Source organism: Pseudorca crassidens, chromosome 6 (genome assembly GCF_039906515.1).
Source record: "Pseudorca crassidens isolate mPseCra1 chromosome 6, mPseCra1.hap1, whole genome shotgun sequence".
NCBI lineage: Eukaryota > Metazoa > Chordata > Mammalia > Artiodactyla > Delphinidae > Pseudorca > Pseudorca crassidens.
The window spans coordinates 8,363,445-8,388,948 of record NC_090301.1 but is presented as its reverse complement, the minus strand read 5'-3'; the positions used below and the strand labels follow the sequence as shown (position 1 = coordinate 8,388,948).

General features: G+C 42.3%; 1 long non-coding RNA gene across 4 annotated transcripts; it reads right to left on the bottom strand.

The window, feature by feature from the left end:
* Positions 1 to 315: 315 nt before the first annotated feature.
* Positions 316 to 23,732, bottom strand: LOC137226106 (uncharacterized). 4 transcript variants are annotated; one of them, XR_010944183.1, is made up of 6 exons: positions 23,157 to 23,732; positions 22,826 to 22,931; positions 20,249 to 20,345; positions 19,743 to 20,139; positions 18,071 to 18,158; positions 316 to 6,148 (listed from the first exon to the last, which is right to left on the bottom strand). It is a non-coding gene; the product is annotated as an uncharacterized lncRNA (long non-coding RNA). The 4 variants fall into 4 exon arrangements; XR_010944184.1 differs by lacking the exon at positions 316 to 6,148 and having other exon boundaries at positions 16,866 to 18,158; positions 19,743 to 19,837; positions 19,929 to 20,139; positions 23,157 to 23,730; XR_010944185.1 differs by lacking the exon at positions 316 to 6,148 and having other exon boundaries at positions 16,865 to 18,158; positions 22,826 to 22,934.
* Between the last annotated feature and the right edge of the window lie 1,772 nt (positions 23,733 to 25,504).

Genomic DNA, 25,504 nt, shown 5'->3' with positions numbered 1-25,504 from the left:
ATTTTGAACTAGTAAACGTGTGTCCTAATTTTAACATTTTAATTAGAAAATTTAAAAGAGTGTGTCAGGGACATGGGCATATTTAAATATTGGTGGAAACAGGGAGATCAGCTCGGTGCTTTGTGACCACCTAGAGGGGTGGGATAGGGAGGGTGGGAGGGAGGGAGAAGCAAGGGGGAAGAGATATGGGGATATATGTATATGTATAGCTGATTCACTTTGTTATAAAGCAGAAACTAACACATCATTGTAAAGCAATTATACTCCAATAAAGATGTTAAAAAAAAAGATAACACAAGAAACTAGTAAGATGGAGGAGAGGTGAAGGGTGAACATGAGTGTGGGCTGGAAAGGAAGCAATAATTTTCACCATATACTTTTTTGTATTATTTTGAACTATGTGAATATTCAAAAAGTATTCAATGTTTAAAAAATTCAGAAAACTAAAAACAAATATTGGTGGAAGGAGCCAGTACAAACAAAAATCCCAGAAGTACAGAAAGGCAGAGGATGGAGGAAAGCCCTACAGAGGCAAGGGATGGAGACCAGAGTACAGGGGGAGGGACTGGCCGTGGGCAAGGAGAAGGCACCTTAGGAAGGGAGGGGGCTACAGATCCTGGCAAGTGTGTAAAGGTGCACAGGAGAGGAGGGGGTCCTTCTCAAATGGCTTTTATTTAGGAGGTGAAGTTACCGAATGAGAAGGAGAGAAGAGTGGTAAATTTGGTTTGACTTGTAGGAAGAAGACGGGGTCATATGGACAACGGGACAAGGGAAATGGAAGACTTTCGGGGAGCACTGATGGCCCAGCCAAGACTGGAGCCATGGGTGAGACCCCGTCCTAACGCCCCCATCTCCCTCTTTGCTCTGCTGTGGCTGTTCAGCTAAGCTTCTCCTCAGTAGTGGTCCCAGGACCTCCGCTGGAAGACTGCCTTGAGGGTCAGCAGGTGGTATCTGCCTCTGCTTCCCTAGACAACAGGGTAGTTCTCTGGCCTTCGCAGAGCCTGGCAGAATGGAAGAGGAATCCCACCCCTGGAAATCAACCTTGTGGCTCACGTGCTGCCCAGAGAACTCACTCTGGCTGGCAAAGGCCCATCAGTGCACACCTGACACAATCAAACAAACTCAACCGTAAGCTTGGAAGAGCTGATGGATGTTTAGAATTTACTAAGTGAGGGGGTGAGGGGGAAGGCAGCAGAATACATGATGTACTCAACCACATAAAATAATCACAGAAAGTTGACAGAGAAAACATACCTAAATATTTATAGGGGTTACCTCTGGTTGTTGAGATTATAGGTTTTTCCCTTTATTTCTTTTCTTTTTATTTATTTATTATTTTTGGCTGTGTTGGGTCTTCGTTGCTGCACACGGGCTTTCTCTAGTTACAGTGAGCGGGGGCTACTCTTTGTTGCAGTGCGGTGGCTTCTCTTGTTGCGGAGCACGGGCACTAGGCACGTGGGCTTCAGCAGTTGTGGCACGCGGGCTCAGTAATTGTGGCTCACAGGCTACAGAGTGCAGGCTCAGTAGTCGTGATGCACAGGCTTAGCTGCTCTGCGCCATGTGGGATCTTCCCGGACTAGGGCTCGAACCCGTGTCCCCTGCATTGGCAGGCAGATTCTTAACCACTGCCCCACCAGGGAAGCCCTCCCTTTATTTCTTTAGAGTTTCCAAATGTTCTACAGTAAGTACATATCATTTCTATAATGTGACTGATTTTTCAAGATATAGTTTCTGCAACAGTGAGGAGTCCTGTCCCAATTTCACAGTAGAGAAACACCTTTTGGATCACAGACCTCTTTAAGACTCTGAAGGCAGCTATGGGCCTTCTCCCTGGAAGAATGCTCATAAGCTCTTAGACATGTTGACACCCCATTCTGCATCCCCTTGGGGTGGCCAGGATGCCAAAGGAATGCCCATCCCTGTCTGTAAGAGGTAGAACGGCTCCCAGGTCCAGACACAACTGACTGTGAGCTGACCAGCAATATTGAAATTTCAAAAGAAAGGTGTTTAAATGCAAAATGCAAGCACCAAAAAGGAAGCCTAGCGGCCAGAATTGGCTATGCCGCCCCAGCTCCGTCTAAGGAAGTGGTGAGCCCCAGGATCACTGTGGCACGTCTGTCATCCTAGGGGACAGGGTTGCATGAGGCATCTAAACATTCCGTTCATCCAGCTGACTCCCTGGTTCACGTCGCCGGCTCACCAGTGCCTTTTGGGAAAATGTGGCTACTTTTAGGGCACAGTTTATAAACCTGAATAATCTAAGCGCCAGAAAAGCCAAGTATAGGACAAATAAGCTGCCGGGATATAAGGAAACGTTATTTTATATGTTATAAGGTACAAACATACGATGCCAGAGATTATGCTTTAAATCTGACATTGAAAAAACACAATTTGGAAATAGAAATAATTATTCAAAGTTCCATAATTTATTACTCCTCAGATTTGAAATTCAAAATCTGACACTCCTTTCTTATGCCCCAAAATGTCAATCAACGTCAGGCTGTGAATCCTGTGCTGCACATTCATCTTTGAATCCTTTAACTGGGAGCAACATTTACTTTTCTTTAGTTTCATAGCAGAAAAGAGCTGCTCACAAACATAAATACTTCCAAACATGGACAGAACCTTTGTGCAATGGTTTTTATATTTCGGGTAACCGTTCCCAAGGTGTCTGTAGAATTCTGGGATCCCAACGTCACCATATTTGGCTTTCAGTATACTGTTGCACTGCAATTCAATAACTTCCATTTGTAGCTCTTCATTCACATTATTGATACCAATTGAGAAAGGGGAACTGAACAATATTAGTTCATTCTCATAAAGTTTTCATCAGAGAACCTTTTTTGGAATTCAGCCTTCAACTCTTTAATTTGGTGAATGTAGTTCAGGCCGTCATTTTCATGTTCAAAAACTAATTTCAGTGTAGGAAAGTGGGCCAGATTGTTCCTTGCCATATGAGTCTCCCAAAGACACAATTTTGCTAGGAATGAGCCAACTGAATCATACATTTGTGTCACCACTTGAGAACGCCTTTGCAGAGAAATATCCAACATGCTTAGATATGTCATAATGTCAACCAAAAAGGCGAAGTCTCTGACCCAATCTTTGCTTGTAAGCTGAGGCACAGATTTTCCTCTAGAAGACAGGAAAAAGTTAATTTCCTCCAACAATTCAAAAACCTGCCTTAGGACCACACCACAACTCAGCCACTTAAGTTCCATGGAGCAGAACATGCTTCCATATGGTGCATCTAACTCATTAAACAAAGCACCGAACTTTCTGTGGTCCAAGCCATGGGAGCGTATCCAGATTATGTCCATGACATAGTAGTTTTTTAACTACCATTTTTTTTTTTTTTTTTTTGCTGTAAACGGGCCTCTCACTGTTGTGGCCTCTCCTGTTGCGGAGCACAGGATCCGGATGCGCAGGCTCAGCGGCCATGGCTCACAGGCCCAGCCGCTCGGCGGCATGTGGGATCTTCCCAGACCGGGGCACGAACCCGTGTCCCCTGCATCGGCAGGCGGACTCTCAACCACTGTGCCACCAGGGAAGCCCTTAACTATCATTTTTAACCTTTTAGCACAAAGTGACTCCTGGAGAATGAGGCCATGCACAGACTTTAGTTCCGTGTCTTGGCAAACCTCTGACATTTTTTTTTTTTTTAAATAAATTTATTTATTTTTGGCTGCATTGGGTCTTCGTCGCTGCACGTGGGCTGTCTCTAGTTGCAGTGAGCGGGGGCTACTCTTCATTGCGGTGTGCAGGCTTCTCATTGCCCTGGCTTCTCTTGTTGTGCAGCACGGGCTCCAGGCGTGCACGCTTCAGTAGTTGTGGCACGCAGGCTCTAGAGAGCAGGCTCAGTAGTTGTGGCGCACAGGCTTAGTTGCTCCACGGCACATGGGATCTTCCTGGACCAGGGCTCGAACCTGTGTCCCCTGCATTGGCAGGCAGATTCTTAACCACTGCGCCACCAGGGAAGCCCAGCCCTGATACTTTAGATTTCAGTTTTGCAACTAGTTCTTTAACACCAACCATCGCAGAGTCACCATCTGTGCTAATACTCACCAATTTTGACCAGTCCACGTTAAATGTTTTAAGACTTTTCTCAACATTCATTTCCTGATGTTGTGCCTGTTATGGGGGCCAGGTCCAGAAGTTCTTCGGTCACATCAGAAGTTTCATTGCCACCACGAATAAATACACCTATGTGGGGGTCGATATTTCCATCCACTCCTTCCTGAGCTGCAATGGAAAAAGCCACAAATGATTCGGCTTTTTCTTGCAACTTGTCCTGCAAGTTCTCAGTCGTGTTGTAAACATGCTGGGCAACAACACTACCAGTCAGTCTTATGTTGGCAAACGCTTGTCTCTGTTCAGGGCACATGATTTCTGCCGCACTCAACAGACAGTCCTTGATAAACTCACCATCTGCAAAAGGTTTGGCTGCCCGGGCAATTTTCTCGCTTAATATGTAACTACATTTCATAGCAGCATCACTTATTTTATTCACATTCAAAAGCAAATCATGTTGAAATTTCAGTCTTTTTTTCAGTTCATTGAATTTTCTATCACACAGCTTTTCTGTAGATTCATCATGGTTCCTATGATGGTTGCTTTCATAATGGTGTCTTAGGTCACATTCTCTTGACACAGACAGACGTTGTTTGCATATTAAATATGAAGGAACGTTCTTTTACCTCCAAAGAAATAAGCTCTCTCCCATTTTTCTTGAAGTCTATGGTTTTCTTGTCTAACTTTCATTTTCCCACTTTTGAAAGAGACAAATGCATAAGACATATAAAAATATCTTTACCAAGAAGAAAAAAGTATGGCTTTGTGATAAAAAAAAAAAAAGTATTCACTATTTTTTCAAAGTGTCAGCGTGATGTTCACTCCTTCAGGGTTGGTAAGAACTTCCAGAACAGTGGGGCTATAGCCAGCAGAACAAATGCCACAGCTGAGAGGAAGCAGCTGCCTCTCTCCAGACGCCTGTGGACGTGTAGGGACGCAGCCCCAGGGCCACCAGATTTTCTGATGTAGCAAAAGCAGCTGGAAATCCAGTTTTTTATGTGAAATCTCTTGATTTTAAAAAATATTCATGGTAAATTCTATTGTTTTATTTATTTTTTCTGTATAAGCCACCACGTCGAGCAATCAGATTAGGGAGATTAGGTTTGGGGTCTTTAAACCTGAGGAAGTTCCCTGGTGGTCTAGTGGTTAGGATTTGGCCCTTTCACTGCCATGGCCTGCAAGCCACGCAACAGAGCCAAAATTTTTTAAAAAACACAACTTGAAGAGAATTAAATATCTAACTCTAAAACCACAGATTTAAGAGCTTGTTGAAACAGAATCCTAGAAGATACCCCAAAAGGGGGAACTAAACTGATGTCTCTCAAAGTGCCATGCCTTCTGCAGGCTTCGAGGTTACAGTTAACTAGGACAATACTTATTAGCTTGACAGAATTATGAGGATGACTTACACATTTCTGATAGAGAAACTGTATTTAAAAGTGCCAAGTGGGACTTCCCTGGTGGTGCAGTGGTTAAGAATCCACCTACCAATGCAGGGGACACGGGTTCGAACCCTGGTCCAGGAAGATCCCACGTGCCGCAGAGCAAGTAAGCCCGCGCGCCACAACTACCAAGCCTGCGCTCTACAGCCCGCGAGCCACAACTACGGAGCCCACATGCTGCAACTACAGAAGCCTGCACACTCTAGGGCTCATGTGCTGCAACTAACTGAAGCCCGTGCCCCTAGAGCCTATGCTCTGCAGCAAGAGAAGCCACCACAATGAGAAGCCCACACACTGCAACAAAGAGTAGCCCCCGCCCACCACAAGTATAGAAAGCCCATGTGCAGCAACGAAGACCCAACGCAGCCAAAAAAAACAAAAAACAAAACAGTGCCAAGTGCCCCTAACCTCATACTAGCCCCTCCCTGGGAAACCTGGCGAGTCTCCATCTACAGAGCTGTCACACCCTTACTTTGCCAGTTGCACTTTTTTCCCTCCCGTCTCTCTCATCTTGGCCTTGGCTTTTTGCTCCGACAAGTTCCAGAACTACAGAAAGCCCACCGATCTCTGTTCCTTGCTTCTCTTCCAAGGCTCTCTCTGCATCGGCCTGTGACTTGAAGTCAATAGAGGCGATCCTGCAATTGTGGGGATAGGGTAGGGGAGAGAAGAAAGAAGTCAACATTTAGTACTCTTCTGTATTGTCTTTCGAATTAGTAATGCACATACAAGATTTGAAATGCAAAAGGTAGACAGGATACAGTGATGTCTTCCTTCTGCCCAATTTCTATCCTTAGAGGCAACATGCTGTATAAATAAAAGCAAATGTACACACATACACACACTGTTTTTTTTTAAAAAAAAACTCTACTGAGATATAATTTCCAAATCATAAAATTCACCCATTTAAAGTGTACAAGGGTATATTTACAGAATTCTACAACCATCACCATAATCTAATTTTAGGACAATTAAGCACCCAGCCCCGGTCACTCCTCATCCCCCCCAACTCACTCCCATCCCCCAGCTGTAGGCAATCACTATGCTACTTCCTGTCTCTGTAGATCTACCTATTCTGGACATTTCACATAACTGGGATTATACAAATATGCCATCTTTTGTGTCTGGCTTCTTTCACTTAGCCTAATATTTTTGAGATTCATCTGTGTTGTAGCATGTATCAGTACTTCATTCCTTTTCATGGCTGAGTAACATTACATTGCATGAAAATACTACATTTTGTTTATCCATTCATCAGCTGTTAAGACATTCTGGGTTGTTTCCGGTTTGGGCTATTATGAGTAAAGCTCATACAAACATTTGTAGAAATGTGTGGATACACGTTTTCACTTCTTGTGGATTCATACCTAATAGGAGAGTTGCTGGACTGTATGGCAACTCTATGTTTAACATTTTGAGAAACTGCTAAACCGTTTTCCAAAGCAACTGTGCTATTTTACATTCCCACCAGCAATGGGAGAGGGTTCTGATTTCTCCACATCCTTGTCAACACTTCTTATTGTCTTTTTTATTACAGCCACTCTAACAAGTGTGCAGTGGTATCACATCATGGTTTTGTTTCATTTTGGTTTTTCTTAACATCTTTATTGGAGTATAATTGCTTTACAATGTTGTGTTTCTGCTGTATAACAAAGTGAATCAGCTATATGCATACATACATCCCTATATATGCTCCCTCTCACGTCTCCCTCGCACCCTCCCTATCCCACCCCTCTAGGTGGTCACAAAGCACCGAGCTGATCTCCCTGTGCTATGCAGCTGCTTCGCACTAGCTATCTATTTTACGTTTGGTAGTGTGTATATGTCAAAGCTACTCTCTCACTTCATCCCAGTTTACCCTTCCCCCTCCCCATGTCCTCAAGTCCATCCTCTACATCTGCATATTTATTCCTGTCCTGCCCCTAGGTTCATCAGAACCATATTTTTTAGATTCCATATATATGTGTTAGCATATGGTATTTGTTTATCTCTTTCTGACTTACTTCACTCTGCATGACAGACTCTAGGTCCATCCACCTCACTACAAATAACTCAATTTCGTTTCCTTTTATGGCTGAAGAGTATTCCATTGTATATATGTGCCACATCTTCTTTTTTTTTTTTTTTTTTGCGGTACGCAGGCCTCTGATGCGCAGGCTCAGTGGCCATGGCTCGCGGGCCCAGCCGCTCCGCGGCATGTGGGATCCTCCCGGACCGGGGCACGAACCCATGTCCCCTGCATCGGCAGGCAGACTCTCAACCACTGCGCCACCAGAGAAGCCCGCCACATCTTCTTTATCCATTCATCTGTTGATGGACATTTAGGTTGCTTCCATGTCCTGGCTATTGTAAATAGTGCTGCAATGAACATTATGGTACATGACTCTTTTTGAATTATGGTTTTCTCATGGTATATGCCAGTAGTGGGATTGCTGGGTCATATGACAGTTCTATTTTCAGTTTTTTAAGGAACCTCCATACTGTTCTCCATAGTGGCTGTATCAATTTACATTCCCACCAACAGTGCAAGAGGGTTCCCTTTTCTCCACACCCTCTCCAGCATTTATTAGTTGTAGATTTTTTGATGATGGCCATTCTGACCGGTATGAGGTGATACTTCATTGTAGGTTTTTTTTTATATAAATTTATTTATTTAATGTATTTCATTTTTGGCTACGTTGGGTCTTCGTTGTTGCACGCGGGCATTTCTCTGGTTATGGCGAGCGGGGGGCTACTCTTCACTGCGGTGCACAGGCTTCTCATTGCGGTGGCTTCTCTTGTTGCGGAGCACTGGCTCTAGGCACATGGGCTTCAGTAGTTGTCGCTCGCAGGCTCTGGAGCGCAGGCTCAGTAGTTGTGACGCACGGGCTTAGCTGCTCCGCGGCATGTGGGATCTTCCCAGACCAGGGCTCGAAGCTGTGTCTCCTGCATTGGCAGGCAGATTCTTAACCACTGCGCGACCAGGGAAGCCCCCTCATTGTAGTTTTGATTTACATTTCTCTAATGATTAGTGATGTTGAGCATCCTTTCATGTGTTTGCTGGCAATCTGTATTATCTTCTTTGGAGAAATATCTATTTAGGTCTTCTCCCCATTATTGCATTGGATTGTTTGTTTTTTTGATATTGAGCTGCATGAGCTGCTTGTATATTTTAGAGATTAATCCTTTGTCAGTTGCTTCATTTGCAAATATCTTCTCCCATTCTGAGGGTTGTCTTTTCGTCTTGTTTATGGTTTCCTTTGCTGTGCAAAAGCTTTTAAGTTTCATTAGGTCCCATTTGTTTTTGTTTTCATTTCCATTTCTCTAGGAGGTGGGTCAGAAAGGATCTTGCTGTGATTTATGTCATAGAGTGTTCTGCCTAAGTTTTCCTCTAAGAGTTTTATAGTGTCTGGCCTTACATTTAGGTCTTTAATGCATTTTGACTTTTTTTTTGTGAATGGTGTTAGGAAGTGTTCTAATTTCATTCTTTTACACGTAGCTGTCCAGTTTTTCCAGCACCACTTATTGAAGAGGCTGTCCTTTCTCCACTGTACATTCCTGCCTCCTTTATCAAAGATAAGGTGACCATATGTGCGTGGGTTTATCTCTGGGCTTTCTATCCTGTTCCATTGATCTGTATTTCTGTTTTTGTGCCAGTACCATACTGTCGTGATTACTGTAGCTTTGTAGTATGGGAGTACATACTTCCATACTACAAAGTCAGGGAGCCTGATTCCTCCAGCTCTGGTTTTCTTTCTCAAGGTTGCTTTGGCTATTCAGGGTCTTTTGTGTTTCCATACAAATTGTGCAGTTTTTTGTCCTAGTTCTGTGAAAAATGCCATTGGTAGTTTGATATGGATTGCACTGAATCTGTAGATTGCTTTGGGTAGGGTAGAACAGTCATTTTCACAATGTTGATTCTTCCAATCCAAGAACATGGTATATCTCTCCGTTTGTATCATCTTTAATTTCTTTCATCAGTGTCTTACAGTTTTCTGCATACAGGTCTTTTGTCTCCTTAGGTAGGTTTATTCCTAGGTATTTTATCTTTTTGTTGCAATGGTAAATGGAAGCGTTTCCTTAATTTCACTTTCAGACTTTTAATCATTAATGTATAGGAATGCAAGATATTTCTGTGCATTAATTTTGTATCCTGCTACTCTACCAAATTCATTGATTAGCTCTAGTAGTTTGCTGTTAGCATCTTTAGGATTCTCTATGTATAGTATCATGTCATCTGCAAACAGTGACAGTTTTACCTCTTCTTTTCCGATTTGGATTCCTTTTATTTCTTTTTCTTCTCTAACTGCTGTGGCTAAAACTTCCAAAACTATGTGGAATAACAGTGGTGAGAATGGGCACCCTTGTCTTGTTCCTGATCTTAGAGGAAATGGTTTGTTTTTCACCACTGAGAACGATGTTGGTTGTGGGTTTGTCATATATGGCCTTTATTATGCTGAGGTAGGTTCCCTCTATGCCTACTTTCTGGGGAGTTTTTATCATAAATGGGTATTGAATTTTGTCAAAAGCTTTTTCTACATCTATTGAGGTTATCATATGTTTTTTATCCTTCAGTTTCTTAATATGGTGTATCACATTGATTGATTTGCGTATATTGAAGAATCCTTGCATTCCTGGAATAAACCCCACTTGATCATGGTATATGATCCTTTTAATGTGCTGTTGGATTCTGTTTGCTAGTATTTTGTTGAGGATTTTTACATCTATGTTCATCAGTGATATTGGCCTGTAGTTTTCTTTTTCTGTGACATCTTTGTCTGGTTTTGGTATCAGGATGATGGTGGCCTCGTAGAATGAGTTTGGGAGTGTTCCTCCCTCTGCTATGCTTTGGAAGAGTTTGAGAAGGATAGGTGTTAGCTCTTCTCTAAATGTTTGAGAATTCTCCTGTGAAGCCATCTGGTCCTGGGCTTTTGTTTGTTGGAAGATTTTTAATCACTGTTTCAATTTCACTGTTTGTGACTGGTCTGTTTATATTTTCTATTTCTTCTTGGTTCAGTCTCTGAAGGCTGTGCTTTTCTAAGAATTTGTCCATTTCTTCCAAGCTGTCCATTTTATTGGCATATAGTTGCTTGTAGTAATCTCTCATGATCCTTTGTATTTCTGCAGTGTCAGCTGTTTCTTCTCCTTTTTCATTTCTAATTCTGTTGATTTGAGTTTTCTCCCTTGTTTTCTTGATGAGTCTGGCTAATGGTTTATCAATTTTGTTTATCTTCTCAAAGAACCAGCTTTTAGTTTCATTGATCTTTGCCATTGTTTCCTTCATTTTTTTAAATTTATTTCTGATCTGATCTTTATGATTTCTTTCCTTCTGCTAACTTTGGGGCTTTTTTTGTTCTTTCTCTAGTTGCTTTAGGTGTAAGGTTAGGTTGTTTATTTGAGATTTTCTTGCTTCTTGAGGTAGGATTGTATTGCTATAAACTTCCCTCTTACAACTGCTTTTGCTGCATCCCATAGGTTTTGGGTCGTCGTGTTTTGTCATTTGTCTCTAGGTATTTTTTGATTTCTTCTTTGATTTCTTTAGTGATCTCTTGGTTATTTAGTAGCATATTGTTTAGCCTCCATGTGTTTGTATTTTTTACAGTTTTTTTCCTGTAATTGATATCTAGTCTCATAGCATTGTGATCAGAAAAGATACTTGATATGATTTCAATTTTCTCAAATTTGCCAAGGCTTGATTTGTGACCCTAGATATGGTCTATCCTGGAGAATGTTCCATGAGCCCTTGAGAAGGAAGTGTATTCTGTTGTTTTTGGATGGAATGCCCTATAAATATCAATTAAGTCCATCTTGTTTAATGTGTCATTTAAAGCTTGTGTTTCCTTATTTATTTTCATTTTGGATGATCTGTCCATTGGTGAACGTGGGGTGTTAAAAGTCCCCTGCTATTATTGTGTTACTGTCGATTTCCCATTTTATGGCTGTTAGCATTTTCCTTATGTATTGAGGTGCTCCTGTGTTGGGTGCATAAACATTTACAATTGTTGTATCTTCTGGATTGATCCCTTGATCATTATGTAGTGTCCTTCTTTGTCTCTGGTAATCGTCTTTATTTTAAAGTCAATGAGAATTGCTACACCAGCTTTCTTTTGATTTCCATTTGCATGGAATATCTTTTTCAGTCTGTGTACGTCCCTAGGTCTAAAGTGGGTCTCTTGTAGACAGTATATATACAGGTCTTGTTTTTGTTTCCATTCAGCCAGTCTATATCTTTTGGTTGGAGCATTTAATCCATTTACATTTAAGGTAACTATCGATGTGTATGTTCCTATTACCATTTTCTTAATTGTTTTGGGTTTGTTTTTGTAGGTCTTTTCCTTCTCTTGTGTTCCCTGCCTAGAGAAGTTCCTTTAGCATTTGTTGTAAAGCTGGTTTGGTGGTGCTGAATTCTCTTAACTATGCTTGTCTGTAAAGGTTTTAATTTCTCCGTTCAATCTGAATGAGATCCTTGCTGGGTAGAGTAATCTTGCTTTTAGGTTTTTCCCTTTCATCACTTTAAATATGTCCTGCCACTCCCTCCTGGCTTGCAGAGTTTCTGCTCAAAGATCAGCTGTTAACCTTATGGGGATTCCCTTATATGTTATATGTTGCTTTTCCCTTGTTGCTTTTAATATTTTTTCTTTGTATTTAATTTTTGATAGTTTGATTAATATGTGTCTTGGCGTGCTTCTTTGGTTAATCCTGTATGGGACTCCCCGCGCTTCTTGGACTTGACTATTTCCTTTCCCATGTTAGGGAAGTTTTCGACTATAACCTCTTCAAATATTTTCTCATACCCTTTCTTTCTTTCTTTCTTCTTCTTCTGGGACCCCTATAATTCGAATGTTGGTGCATTTGATGTTTTCCCAGAGGTCTCTGAGACTGTCCTCAATTCTTTTCATTCTTTTTTCTTTATTCTGCTCCCTGGCAGTTATTCCCACCATTTTATCTTCCAGGTCACTTATCCATTCTTCTGCCTCAGTTATTCTCCTATTGATTCCTTCCAGGGTACTTTTAATTTCAGTTATTGTGTTGTTCATCACTGTTTGTTTGCTCTTGAGTTCTTCTAGATCCTTGTTAACTGTTTCTTATATTTTCTCCTTTCTGTTTCCGAAATTTTGGATCATCTTTACTATCATTACTCTGAATTATAGGTTGCCTATTTCATCTTCATTTATTTGGTTTTGTGGGTTTTTATCTTGCTCCTTCATCTGTAACATATTTTTCTGTCGTTTCTTTTTTCTTTTTTTTTTTTTTTGATGGGTGGGGCTGTATTCCTGTCTTACTGGTTGTTTGGCCTGAGGCGTCCAGCACTGGAGTTTGCAGGCAGTTGGATAGAGCTGGGTCTTGGTGCTGAGATTAGGACCCATGGGAGGCCTCACTCCAATTAATACTCCCTGGGGTCTGAGGTTCTCTGTTAGTCCAGCAGTTTGGACTCAGAGCTCCCACTACAGGAGCTCAGGCCTGACCTCCAGCCTGGGAACCAATATCCCACAAGCCGGTTGCTAGCAGTTCCTCCCATCCTCTTAGGTGTCCATGATCCCCCAACGGTGCCTGGTAGGTTCCCTAGTTGTGCGGAGATGCGAATTCCACGTCCTCCTAGTCCACCATCTTGACTCAGCCCTCCTTCACATCATGGTTTTGATTTGCACTTCCTCAGTGACTAATGTTGAGCATCTTTCTACGTGTTTATTGGCCATTTGTACACCTTGTTTGGAGAAACGGTCATTCAGGTCCTTTCCCCATTTTTTAATTGGGTTCTCTTTTAATTATTGAGCTGTAAGAGTTCTTTATATATCTTTTATATATACAGGTCTCTTTCATATATATGATTTGCAATATTTTCTCCCAGGATGTAGGGTTTCTTTTGACTTTTTAGATAGTGTCCTCTGAAGTACAAATGTTTTTAATTTTGATAAAGCCCAACTTCTCAATCTTCTCTTTTATTGCTTGTGCAAGACTCTAATCCAAGATCACAAAGATTTACTCCTGTGTTTTGTTCGTAGTTTTCTATTTTAGCTCTTACATTTAGGTCTTTGATCTATTTTGAGTTAATTTGGGGGTATGGTATGCAAGCCCAGCAGAGTGCCCCCAAACCTCCTCACAGTAAACACTGCTAACAATTTGGGATTTATCTTTTCAGACTTGTTTTCTAAATCTGTGGGATTCTTTTCCAGAGATTATGTTCATCAGAATACAGTGGCATAGATTATTTTAGAGTTCACCTACACCAACAAATTTAGCTCAAATGTATCTGTAATCCTGATACCCAATTTTTACCACATTGAGAATCCCTTCAAAATACATTCTATTCCATCCTTTCTAATTTCACCATATTCACCCTCTTAGGCTACCAAAGCCCAGATATATAGTGACAGTGTTTCATTAATTGGCTACAACATAATTCTAACAGACCAAGTTAATGTTCTCTTTTGGTACCTGTCCAGACAAGCCACCAAGGGTGTTATTTTCCTGTAGTCGGCCCTGGAGAGACAGGATGATGATAACCTAGGAGTGGATTCTTCTAATCTTCAATCTTGTACTTGATAGAATAAAGTCTTCATTCCTCTATGACAGCCTTACAGTCTTCTAGAAGCCTTTGGCTATCCATTTATGATGCTTTCTCTGCCTGCTGGTAGAAAGGCTGGATAACTACTTTTTCCTTCTCTAAAATCTGGTATGAGTGATTTGGGAGAATACAATGAAATTCTGTTATCATATATTCTTTTTCAGTACAAGGTACAAAGACATACCTTTCACTCATCCCATCCTTGCTCACCAATCTGATTTGAAAAGTATCCTCAAACACTTCTATTAATTCATGCTGAGTGACTCTGTCAGGCAAGTTCTTGATCAAAAGTGTTTTGGCATTTCCATCTTCATAAACACAAAAAGAGTATTTTTAGTCTGAGTTTAGATCTCATAAGCATCAAGAGTTCTCTAAGAGAGAAATAATACTTCTCAAAGAGTTGGAGAGTAGTACATATTCCTTCATTTAACAATATTTGGGGACTTCCCTGGTGGTCCAGTGGTAAAGAATCCACCTTCCAATGCAGGGGATGCAGGTTCAATCCCTGGTTGGGGAACTAAGATCCCACATACTGCAGGGCAACTAAGCCCACGTGCTGCAAACTACAGAGCCCACATGCTCTGGAGCCTGCACGCTGCAAGCAGAAAGAGAAAACCTGCATGCCACAACTAGAGAGAAGCCCACGCGTGTCGTAACAAAAAGCTCTCTCATGCCTCAACAAAGATCCCATGTGCCATAACTAAGACCTGACACAGCCAAAAAAATAATAATAATAAATAAGGAAGATAAATAAATAAAACATTAAAAAAACCAAACATTTGCACACAGCGTCTGGGTGACAACGGCCTGTGCTACGTGCTGGCTGTGAAAATACGGACTTGGTCTCCACTCTTGAGAATGTAGTCTTGTTGGGGAAAAGGCTAGTAAACAAACAGTCACATAATTACAAACTGTGATAAGTGTCAGGTAGGAAAAGTAAAAAGGGAAATGAGAACATCAAGTAGAGAAGACTTAACTTAGTCTGGGGGCAAGGGAAAATTTTTCTGATCTGCAGAGGTAACCTTTAAGCGGAGACTCTTGAATGGGTTGTCAATAGCCAGGGGATAAGTCACGAACATTAGGACAGAGAAGGTGAGCCGTGCGGCTAGAGCAGAAGGAGTGAGCACAGCAGAGAGAGTCTGTGCTGTGGAAGTAGGGGACTTGCTAGAAACTGAGGAGTGCTTGCACAGAGTAAGAAAGAATACGATATTCCTGTTTGATGCAGCGTCTTCTAGGTACACAGGTATCTCTGAACAAGTTACCTTGCTTGCATACGTTTGTTTCCTTTCCCTTTTCGGTTTCTTCCATTTAATTTCATATCCAAGGACGTTTGTCTCACTAAGTTCCAGGGCTTTTTCCTGGTCGTTAGCAGATTTAAAATTCACATAACTAAATCTCCTACAGAGATGCAGCCGAAAAGGAAAAAAAACACAAGTAGAGTCAAAAGGCATATGCCTTCCAGCTGGCTACTCACACTGGCTGTGAAAGTGGAAATTAGCATTGAGTCAAACGCAGCTGTCAAATTTTACAAATTAAAACCAAGGCTCCCCCAACTGGCAATATCAGTGCCATCAAGTAACCGGAGAGCAGCAGTTCTCACCTGGGATGAGTCTGACAATATCTGGAGACATCTTTGGCCGTCACAACTGGGGGGCTTCTAGCATCTAGTGGGTAGAATCCAGGGATGCTGTTGAACAGTCCCCCCCAACAAGGAATTAGCTGGCCCCAAATTTTAATAGTGCAAGAGTCGAGAAGCCCTCCTCCAGGGCAAGGACTGAGAGTCAGGGCAAACTCACCCGCTGAAATCATTATTAGTTTTCTAACTACTGGCCAGATTTAACCAGAAGCTATAAAAAATGAAACGACACGCTTTTGAATTTCTGTTTTAAGAAACAGCCATTGCACTTGTGAATTGAAACAAAAATATCTTTTTTTTTTTTTTTTGGCCATGCCATGCGTCTTGTGGGATCTTTTTTTAAATAAATTTATTTATTTTTGGCGGTGTTGGGTCTTTGTTGCTGCGCGCGGGCTTTCTCTAGTTGCAGCGAGCGGGGGCTACTCTTCGTTGCGGTGCACGGGCTTCTCATTGCGGTGGCTTCTCTTGCTGTGGAGCATGGACTCTAGGCATGCAGTCTTCAGGAATTGTGGCACACGGGCTCAGTAGTTATGGCTCGCCGGCTCACACAGGGTCAGTAGTTGTGATGCACTGCCTTAGCTGCTCCGTGGCATGTGCGATCTTCCCGGACCAGGCCTCGAACCTGTGTCCCCTGCACTGGCAGGCGGATTCTTAACCACTGCGCCACCAGGGAAGCCCCAGCTTGTGGGATCTTAGTTACCTGACCAGGGATTGAACCCATGCCCACGGCGGTGAAAGTGCAGAGTCCTAACCGCTGGACCATCAGGGAACACCCAAAAATATCATTCTTAAAATAAAACGTGTTGGCAAACTCAAAGGCTATTAGAGTAAGTTTCTTTTTTTTTTGGTGGGGGGGGGCTGTGCTGGGTCTTCGTTGCTGCCTGCGGGCTTTCTTCTAGTTGCAGCGATGGGGGACTACTCTTCGTTGCAGTGCACAGGCTTCTCATTGTGGTGGCTTCTCTTGTTGTGGAGCACAGGCTCTAGGTCCACAGGCTTCAGTAGCTGTGGCACACGGGCTCAGTAGTTATGGCTCGCGGGCTCTAAAGTGCAGGCTCAGTAGTTGTGGCGAATGGCTTAGTTGCTCTGCAGCATGTGGGATCCTCCAGGACCAGGGCTCGAACCCGTGTTCCCTGCATTGGCCGGTGGATTCTTAACCACTGCGCCACCAGGGAAGTCACAAGAATTTTTTTTTAATGCAAAAGGAATGTTTATTTACTACAAACACAACAATATTTCACAATATAGTTAATAAAAAGTGTAAGCAGAGCAATGTGTCAAAAGTTGTGGCATCACCTCTGGAGCCAGAATGCTGGGCTCAAATCCTGACCCTGCCACTTTCTAACTGTGTGATATTCGGTATGTCACTTAACTTCTCTGTGCCTCAATTTCCTCCTTTGTAAAATGGGGATAATGACAATAATTACTGCTGAGAATTGTCTTATGGATTCAATGAGTTAAATAAACAAGGAACAATGCCTGGTAGAATGAGTACTCAATGAATGTTTACTATTATTATTATCTTTTCATTTCTACCTAAGAAATCCTGAGTACCATAAAATAAGCATGCTCACACCCAAGACATATGCTTCTGATGAGAAAGAAGTAAGAAACGATGAAATTCAATTCAGCAAAAAAGCAGAACTGATACAGAACCTATATTTGCCACCAAAGCTAGGGGTTTTGTGATTAAATCTGTGTTCGTTTAAAATAATTCTAGGCAAATAACATTGCTCACAGTTGGAAAATCATGAAAACATGTTTCTGTAAAGACCTGGAAGATCTTGTGATTAGTTTAGTATTTTGGTTGGAAAAATGGGATAGCAAAATTTAATATAATGGATTTATTAAACGAGCCACTGAAGGACTTTAAATACTCATTCTGAACTGCAAGAGGCTGAGGTAATATCTTATAAAGGGCGAAGAACAAGTAACAAAAGGATCTGACAAGAATAATAATTGTTGGGCTGATAAACTCTTAACAACACCCTTAATTTATCAGTATTTACCTGGACAAGCCAACTCTGACACCAATGACTGCGACGTCATTTTTAGCAAAAAATTCACTAAGACCAGTTTTTAGTTCAGCAACAGTTTTGTTGAAATTCAGGTTTCCAACAAATAGTTTGAAACTTACAGGTGGTTTAGCTGACATACAAAAAGGCAAAGAAAAAGAGAGAGAGAGAGAGAGAAAGAACTCAAAGAAACAGTTCAGAAAGAATGATGCTAAAAAAAATTTCCATTGAAGAATCTGGCATATTGTAACACCAGGCTGCAATTAAAATCCCTTTGTCCATCATTTGGGCTAACAGAGTTTTGGTTTTTGCCAATATGAAACTCTCCACGTGTCTCCTGTGCTCTAAAACGCAGCAAAGAAGTTACCTTCTAATTTCTGAATTTTGGTTTCAGGGGAAGCATTCTGTTTGGTCATTTCTTCCTTCTGGTTTATCAGGTGCTTTCTTCATAGGCTCTGTGGGCAAAAGCCAGAATACAAATTTTTGTTTCTTTGGGTTTTTGTAAAATAAATTTATTTATTTATTTTGGCTGTGTTGGGTCTTCGTTGCTGCACGGGCTTTCTCTAGTTGCTGCGTGCGGGGTCTACTCTTTGTCGTGGTGCGCGGGCTTCTCATTGCGGTGGCTTCTCTTGCTGTGGAGCACGGGCTCGAGGCACGTGGGCTTCAGTAGTTGTGGCACGCGAGCTCAGCAGTTGTGGCTCACAGGTTCTAGAGAGCAAGCTCAGTAGTCGGTGGTGCACGGGCTTAATTGCTCCACGGCATGTGGGATCTTCCTGGACCAGGGCTCGAACCCGTGTCCCCTGAGTTGGCAGGCAGATTCTTAACCACTGCGCCACTAGGCAAGTCCCCAGAATATAGTATTTTTAATCGTCTGTCTGTGCCACTAAATGAGTAAAGTGGGAGCCTTTACACTGTCCACAAATGCCATACCTACACTGTGCCTATTCTCCACAAGATGCCTGGGTTAGGTCTGGTCAGAATACTTTTAATTGGATCTTTTTTTTCTATTTTGTGGTACGCGGGCCCTCACTGTTGTGGCCTCTCCCGTTGCGGAGCACAGGCTCTGGACGTGCAGGCTCAGCGGCCATGGCTCACGGGCCCAGCCACTCTGCAGCATGTGTGATCTTCCTGGACTGGGGCACGAACCCACGTCCCCTGCATCGGCAGGCGGACTCTCAACCACTGTGCCACCAGGGAAGCCCCAGAATACTTTTAAAAGCATTTATAAATTAATTAGGAAAAGTTCTTCAAGTTCCTAAAAGAACTTCAACAGGCCTGTCCCACAGCTTCGCTTATAACTCTAATTCCTTGATACTGGCTACCACTTAACAGAACTGGTTTAGGTCATTCTGACCTTCCTCTTCCTCACAGCCTTCGTCATCACCCTTATGGTCCTGCTCGTCTTCCTCTGCCCCCAGGGGAAAGGCTTTTCTCCCCCTGGCCCACGAAGGATACAGGGCTTCTTTTTCAGAATCTAAATGAAAACCCACCCAATCAATTACTGCCGCACAGACTTGTTAAGAATGAAAATGACAAGTTGTTCTTTCAGAGAAACTGCTCGTAAGTCTGACTGTATATACAAATCTAAGAAAAAAATTCGCTGTCATTTTAACCTTTTATTTGAAATAATTTAAAATGTATTATTGTATTTTCATAACAATGCTAAGAATTACTGCTTTGGAAGCAATACCATTTAAAATGTTACACAGACGCCATCAGGACAAAAAAATCACTCAGAGTGAAATCTGGGGGACAATTAACCTGCCTGGCTCATAAGCACAAGGAGAGAAAGAGTGTACAATACTCAAAGAGAAAACTCTGATTCTGGTCATGTGGACAACAGAAGTCAAATGTCCACTGGGACTCCTCAAGCCAAGCCTGGAGAATCGGCCAGGGATGCCAAGGGTGGCATTTCCACAGAACCCTTTCGAGAGCCATGTGCAATGGCACGTAGGGCTGACCCCTGACAGCCACCAGCAGGGATGTCCCCAGAGGGGACTCTTTACATCCCTCAACCTGACACAACTCACAGTTCTTACCTTCATCCTCCTCAGGGTTCTCAAGTCCCTTCTCATGGTTCTCGAGCAGGGCACTCCTCCTGTCTTTTGGAACCTTGGCCCCTGTGGCTCCCTTCCTGCATGGTGATATTAATTTCTCAGCAAACATGGGAGCCAGAAACTTTTTTTTCTCGATTTTATTTCCTGGAGCAGTAGTAATCTTCCTACCATTTTTCTGAGGGACATCAACCTAGAGGAGGAAGAACAACAATGAAGAGATGTCTCCTCTGTGGCCAGGAGGCGACAGTCACATTGCACAGTCAGCAAGTGCAAGATCTGCTCAGGCCCACGTGTCAACGGCTGTGTTGATTTCTCCAGGATGAATTTCTCAGTGTGCAGTAAAAGAGCTCCCAGCACCAGAATTACCTGGCACGCTTGTCTAAGAAAAAAAGAGAAAAAGAAAATTCTTGTATTTCACTTAGAGCTTCGAAATCAGAATCTCTACAGGGAAGGATCTAGGTTTCTAAAAGTATGCAAGGAAAACATACCAAGTCAACGACTGTTCAGGTGGCTCAGTGTGTCTGTAGTGTCCCAACTCTCTGCATTCAAGTAAAACACCAAAGGTGAGGACCCCCACGCAGGCACCTAAAACATACACAGGAATGAGAGCCAGGCCCCCAAAACTGGACCTCGTGCTTCCTAATTACACCACAGATTCCTATCCCAGAGCTACTAAAAATTGGGCACAGTATTATAAAACTAAATGACTAAAGATGAAAATTTTAGCAGAACACTGAATGAAGTCTCACCACGCTACTAAAAATTGGGCACAGTATTATAAAACTAAATGACTAAAGATGAAAATTTTAGCAGAACACTGAATGAAGTCTCGCCACATACAAAAGGAGAAAATGAAGAACTATGGGTGGTGGATGACCATGTGAAAACACAGCAAGAAGGAAGACATCTACACGCCAAGGAGAGAGGCCTCAGAAGTAACCGAATTGCCAACAACTTGATCCGGCCTCCTGAACTGAGAGAAAGTAAATTTCTGTTGTTTCAGCCACCCACACATCTGTGATATTTTATTATGGCAGCCCCAGCAAAAACACAACTGGTGTGTGTGTGTATGTATATGTATGTGTGTATATAGACATACACACATACAGACCTCAACCCACATCACAGGAAGAGATGAGTCACTATAATATGTGATTAGCATTACTGGCTATGAACAATATTTACAGGCAAACAGATGAGGGACCAGTTCATCTGGCATAGGAATGACATGGGATCAGGGAAGGCACGTGAAAAAGACTAGGGTTTGAATTAAATAATTTCAACGAGCCCACAGTAGGGTATGGTTAGCCTAGAAGTTAATCTAACTGTGATACCACCACTATATGCTGCACCAATCAGAGTAAACGGTCACAGGCATCACATTTTAAAGAGGAATGACCAAAGGCTGCCAGTGTGAACAGTCTAGAACCATAACACATGCATCTCAGTTTAAGGAAAATATAATGTGACTACTCCTATTTTCCTCTGAGCTAACACAGTCTGGGTTCCGAAACAAAAGTTGCATTCACCAAGAATTTTTTGGCTCTGATTGGTATAGAGAGTTAATGCACTGTGTTGTGGACATCACAGTACAGTAGGTGCTCTCCTAACTACGTCTACTAACTATGTCCACTTAACTGTGTCACATTAAGCTAGTCTGTGGCTGGATTAAATGGCCATCTCAATTCCAAACAGGATTTACTAACTTGATGCCTATGAAATGCATGCGAAAAGCACATGCGGCTAATGGGCTTACTAAGTGGTACTCGGTACACCTAGAAGTTTCTGATCCTGTAAGCTGAACCGTATCCTTAATAAACCTGTCTTTTGTTCGCAAACCTATATATGACCATTGTAGTTGCAGTTTCAATTACATAATAAATGTCATATAAACCAATCAGATTAATGCAAAAAGTTATTGAACCTAGTAAAACAAAGTTGAACGCTTTGGACATACTCAATAAAGCTCAAATTAGGTGTGGGTGAGGAACCATAAAAGAATGGGGAAAACAATGTAAAAATGTAGGCGTCTGTTTTCGAATTGCTTTCCTAGCGTTTAAGTTTTGCTTTGTTTTAAAGAAACAAATTTTAAATTGCAAAAGATACACAATGGATATACTTTATACAAAGATAAGCTACCGCAACAGTGAACTCAAAGTCAAAGACAAAGCCTTAGCCCCATACCAAAAGATTGGCGATTGAATACCTATCTGTCTCTCCAAAAGAGCTGCTTGGGCGAAGACTGAGAAATGAACCAGAAAAGAGTAGAGGCTTTGGATTCGGCAGAACCAAATGCATAACGCGGGTTCTGTCACTTATTATTTGTCACTTATTAGCTCATGAAACCATGAGCAAGTTAGTCAATGACTCTCTTTTCCTGTCTATAAAATGGAGCTAAGGATCCCTACCTAACGTGGTCACTGTGAGGATGAAATGAGATAGTGCATCAAGTCCTAGCACAGTGGCTGCACAGATGAAGCATTCAATATTCACTAACTGTGTACCCACTCACCCACCGCAATTCTTTTAGGGCCCAACTTAAACCTATCTACATTGGAATACTAATGCAGAGGCTCCCAGCCAGAAACAGAACATACTAGGGACCTAAATATTTGCCGAAAGGATAAATATGGAAACATATGTTTGGTGGACACACAAACTAATGGAATTGAAGGAAGCAATTTTAAGAATCAAGAGATTTTCTTTCAAACCGGTATTTCCAGGCAATCAAAATAACTTTTCAAACAAAGAACACTTTTGTATTCCCCAAATAAACTGCACTTAGTCACAATGTACTTTTCTTTTTGCATAACACTAATATTTAGTTTGCTAATACTTTGTTTGGAATTTTTACATCTATGCTCCTGAGAGTGGTCTGTAACGTTCCTTTCTAAAAATGACCTTGTCAGACTTTGGTATTGAGTTTAGGGTGAGCTTGTGAAACTAGTTGGAAAATGTTCACAAAACCACTTTTCAGATCAAACAATGCAGTTTAACTGCTTTCCTCTGGATTTGGATTGTTGATATTAGTAAGTTACTGTGCTGCACACTGTACACATAGTTACCTCATCTCTACTGCCATTGTCCTTATCTTCTGATGTCTCATCTTCCCCATCTTCTATCTCCTCTGGGGAAAGGCTCATTTTCTTCAGTTCACCTTGATTTGTTTTCCTGCTTCAAATGGACAAGATTATTAGGCACATCACAGGGACTTCAACATTCCAGGCTATGCACCTTTTGCCTCTAGTATTCGTGTTAAGTTTCCATTTGCAATAAGTCCGTGTTAGGCCTCATCCTAGTTATTTTCATTTGGAATCTTTTACTCTCACCAGTTAATATCAAAATATATCGCACAGATAATTTTTGGTATATGTTTGTAGGCTAGGTCTCCCATACCTTCTCTTTTGCCACGATCTAGAAACGAAACTCCTCGAGGTAAAAAAGGAATTCCTCCCTTTTCCTCTCATTCGGCTCCCTTCACCATCGTTTTCAAGTAACTCTGATGCTCTTAAAAATTAGTAATTCCACCACCGACTGCTCAAACGGAAGCACACGGGACCAAAATAAAGCCCCCATAGCGTAACAAAATCAGTACCTACAATTCAAGTGTCTTTACCTCTCCAGACTGAGAACTCACTGTTAACTGGAGCAGCTTCCATCGCTACCCCCATCAAAATTAACAACACAAGTGAGTCTTAAGCCATGACCTTTAACCATCACTTCCCAAATTAACCCGCACAGTGTTGTCCCTGACGAGTACTCCTCCCCTTAAAGCTATCGCTGGTGTAGGGCCCCGCCCACTCAAAGCCCCGCGGGCCACCACGCGCGGCCACCTGCACTACACGCCTGGGAAGAGTCTGCAGCAGCCCGCAGGCGCCAACTGCCTGGCAGTGCCCTCCCAGCAGCCTCCCAGAACTCTAGGCCCAGGCAGAATACAGCACGGAAGAGAATGACGCCCTCGTGACTCCGCCTCGCCCAATCAGAGCCCGCGCTGCCTTTAGGCCAGTCCCGAGCCGCAATCCTGTGGGGGCGGGCAGTGCGCGAGCCTGGGGGCGGGGTCTCGAGCCGGGGCAGCAAGTGTTGCGCCTGCGCGCAGGGCGGACATTTTGGTTTGGGCGGGCCCGGGAGGCCCCCGAGTGGGTGAGGTGGGCGCTCGCTGTGAGTGCAGCGCTTCCGTGGAAAGAGGCGCGGTCTCCGCTACATGCGGGGACCCAGGGTCGGTTCCAGGCTTTCACATCCATTAATCCGGTTAGGCAGCCACCCCCTCATTGGGGTGTGTGTTAGCACTCTCGACATTTTCAGCCTAGAAAGAGGCACAGACCTTACAGCGCGAGGTGGAGCGGAGACCAGAAGCCGGCAGTCGGCCTCTTGACCCCGGGGAACCTTCCCTCGCTGCCCACCCGCGTCTGAAGCTGCCCTCAAAGCAGTTAGTGATAGTAGTAATGGTCACAGCTAAAACATTAATATCTGTTTTGTGCCAGGCCTTATACCGGTTGCTTTTCATACATTTTATCATGGACTTTTCAAAACAAATCTGTGACTTAGAATCGGTTACTGGTTTCCCAGGCTCACAGAGTGAGGTTAAGGAACTCGTCCGAAGCCATTGATTTGCATCCTCAATTACTTAATATGGTCTCTTATTTTCTTTGAATTAAGCCATCTTTAATATGTTGTCTCTTAACGACCATTAGCACCATTAGGCCCTGTGGGATCAAAATTCTAGGAATAATACCCACATTGGGATTTGAAAATGAGCACTTTGGGTCATGTGTGTGTTTTTGAGGGGTGGGGAAGGGTGACCCTGAGTAAGGGGCCCTGCTTTTGTCCTAGCTTCAGAAAGTCCCAGATTGGGGAGGAAGAAGAGTGAGAAGAACGATTTGCCTACGTATTTTAGATTTGGTACTTGACTGAATATAGTAAAAGAATATTGACCAATAGGATTTATCTCTGGAATGCCAGATGGCGCAAGGTAAGTTAATAATGTCAAACTAAGAGACTAAAGGAAGAAAAATACATATCTTTTAGATAAACCTTATCTGAAAATGTAGAATATTTGATGGCAAAAAGTAAGAAGCATTCTTATTAAAATCTGTAATAAGAACTTGGAATATGAATGTCACTCTTAAGACACAGCAAGATTATGACAGAGCAAAAAAATTATGACAGATTTGGCCATGTTACAGTTTAAAACCTTTGGGTGCAAGAGTCTCTATAAACAAATTTAAAATATAAGGAACAAATTGGGAAGAAATATTTGTAACATATATAATAAAAAGTTAGTATCAGAGTATGAAAAACTACAATAAGAAAAAGGCAAACAGGGACTTTCCTGGTGGTCCAGTGGTTAAGACGCTGCGCTTCCAATGCATGGGGGGCTGATTCCATCCCTGGTTAGGGAACTAAGGTCCCACATGCCAAAAGTTAAAAAAAAAAAAAAAAATCGGCAAACAAATATGGGCAAAGGATATGAAAAGTAGTTTTCAGAAGAAATTTAGATGGCACGAAAAGATAACGAAGAGATGCTCAGCTATACAACCACAGGGAAAATACCATTTAAAACAATAATACAATGCTATTTTGTATCATCAGATTAACAGAAATTAAAACATCAAACAAGTGTTTGGGGATTGTGGGGAAACTGGTGAGAAGGCAAATTGTTACTGTGGAGGAGGAAAAATATCTTTTTCCTCTACCTGTCTAAATTGTTAGCTGGGGCCCTGTGACAAAAGGCAGATTAGCAAGCG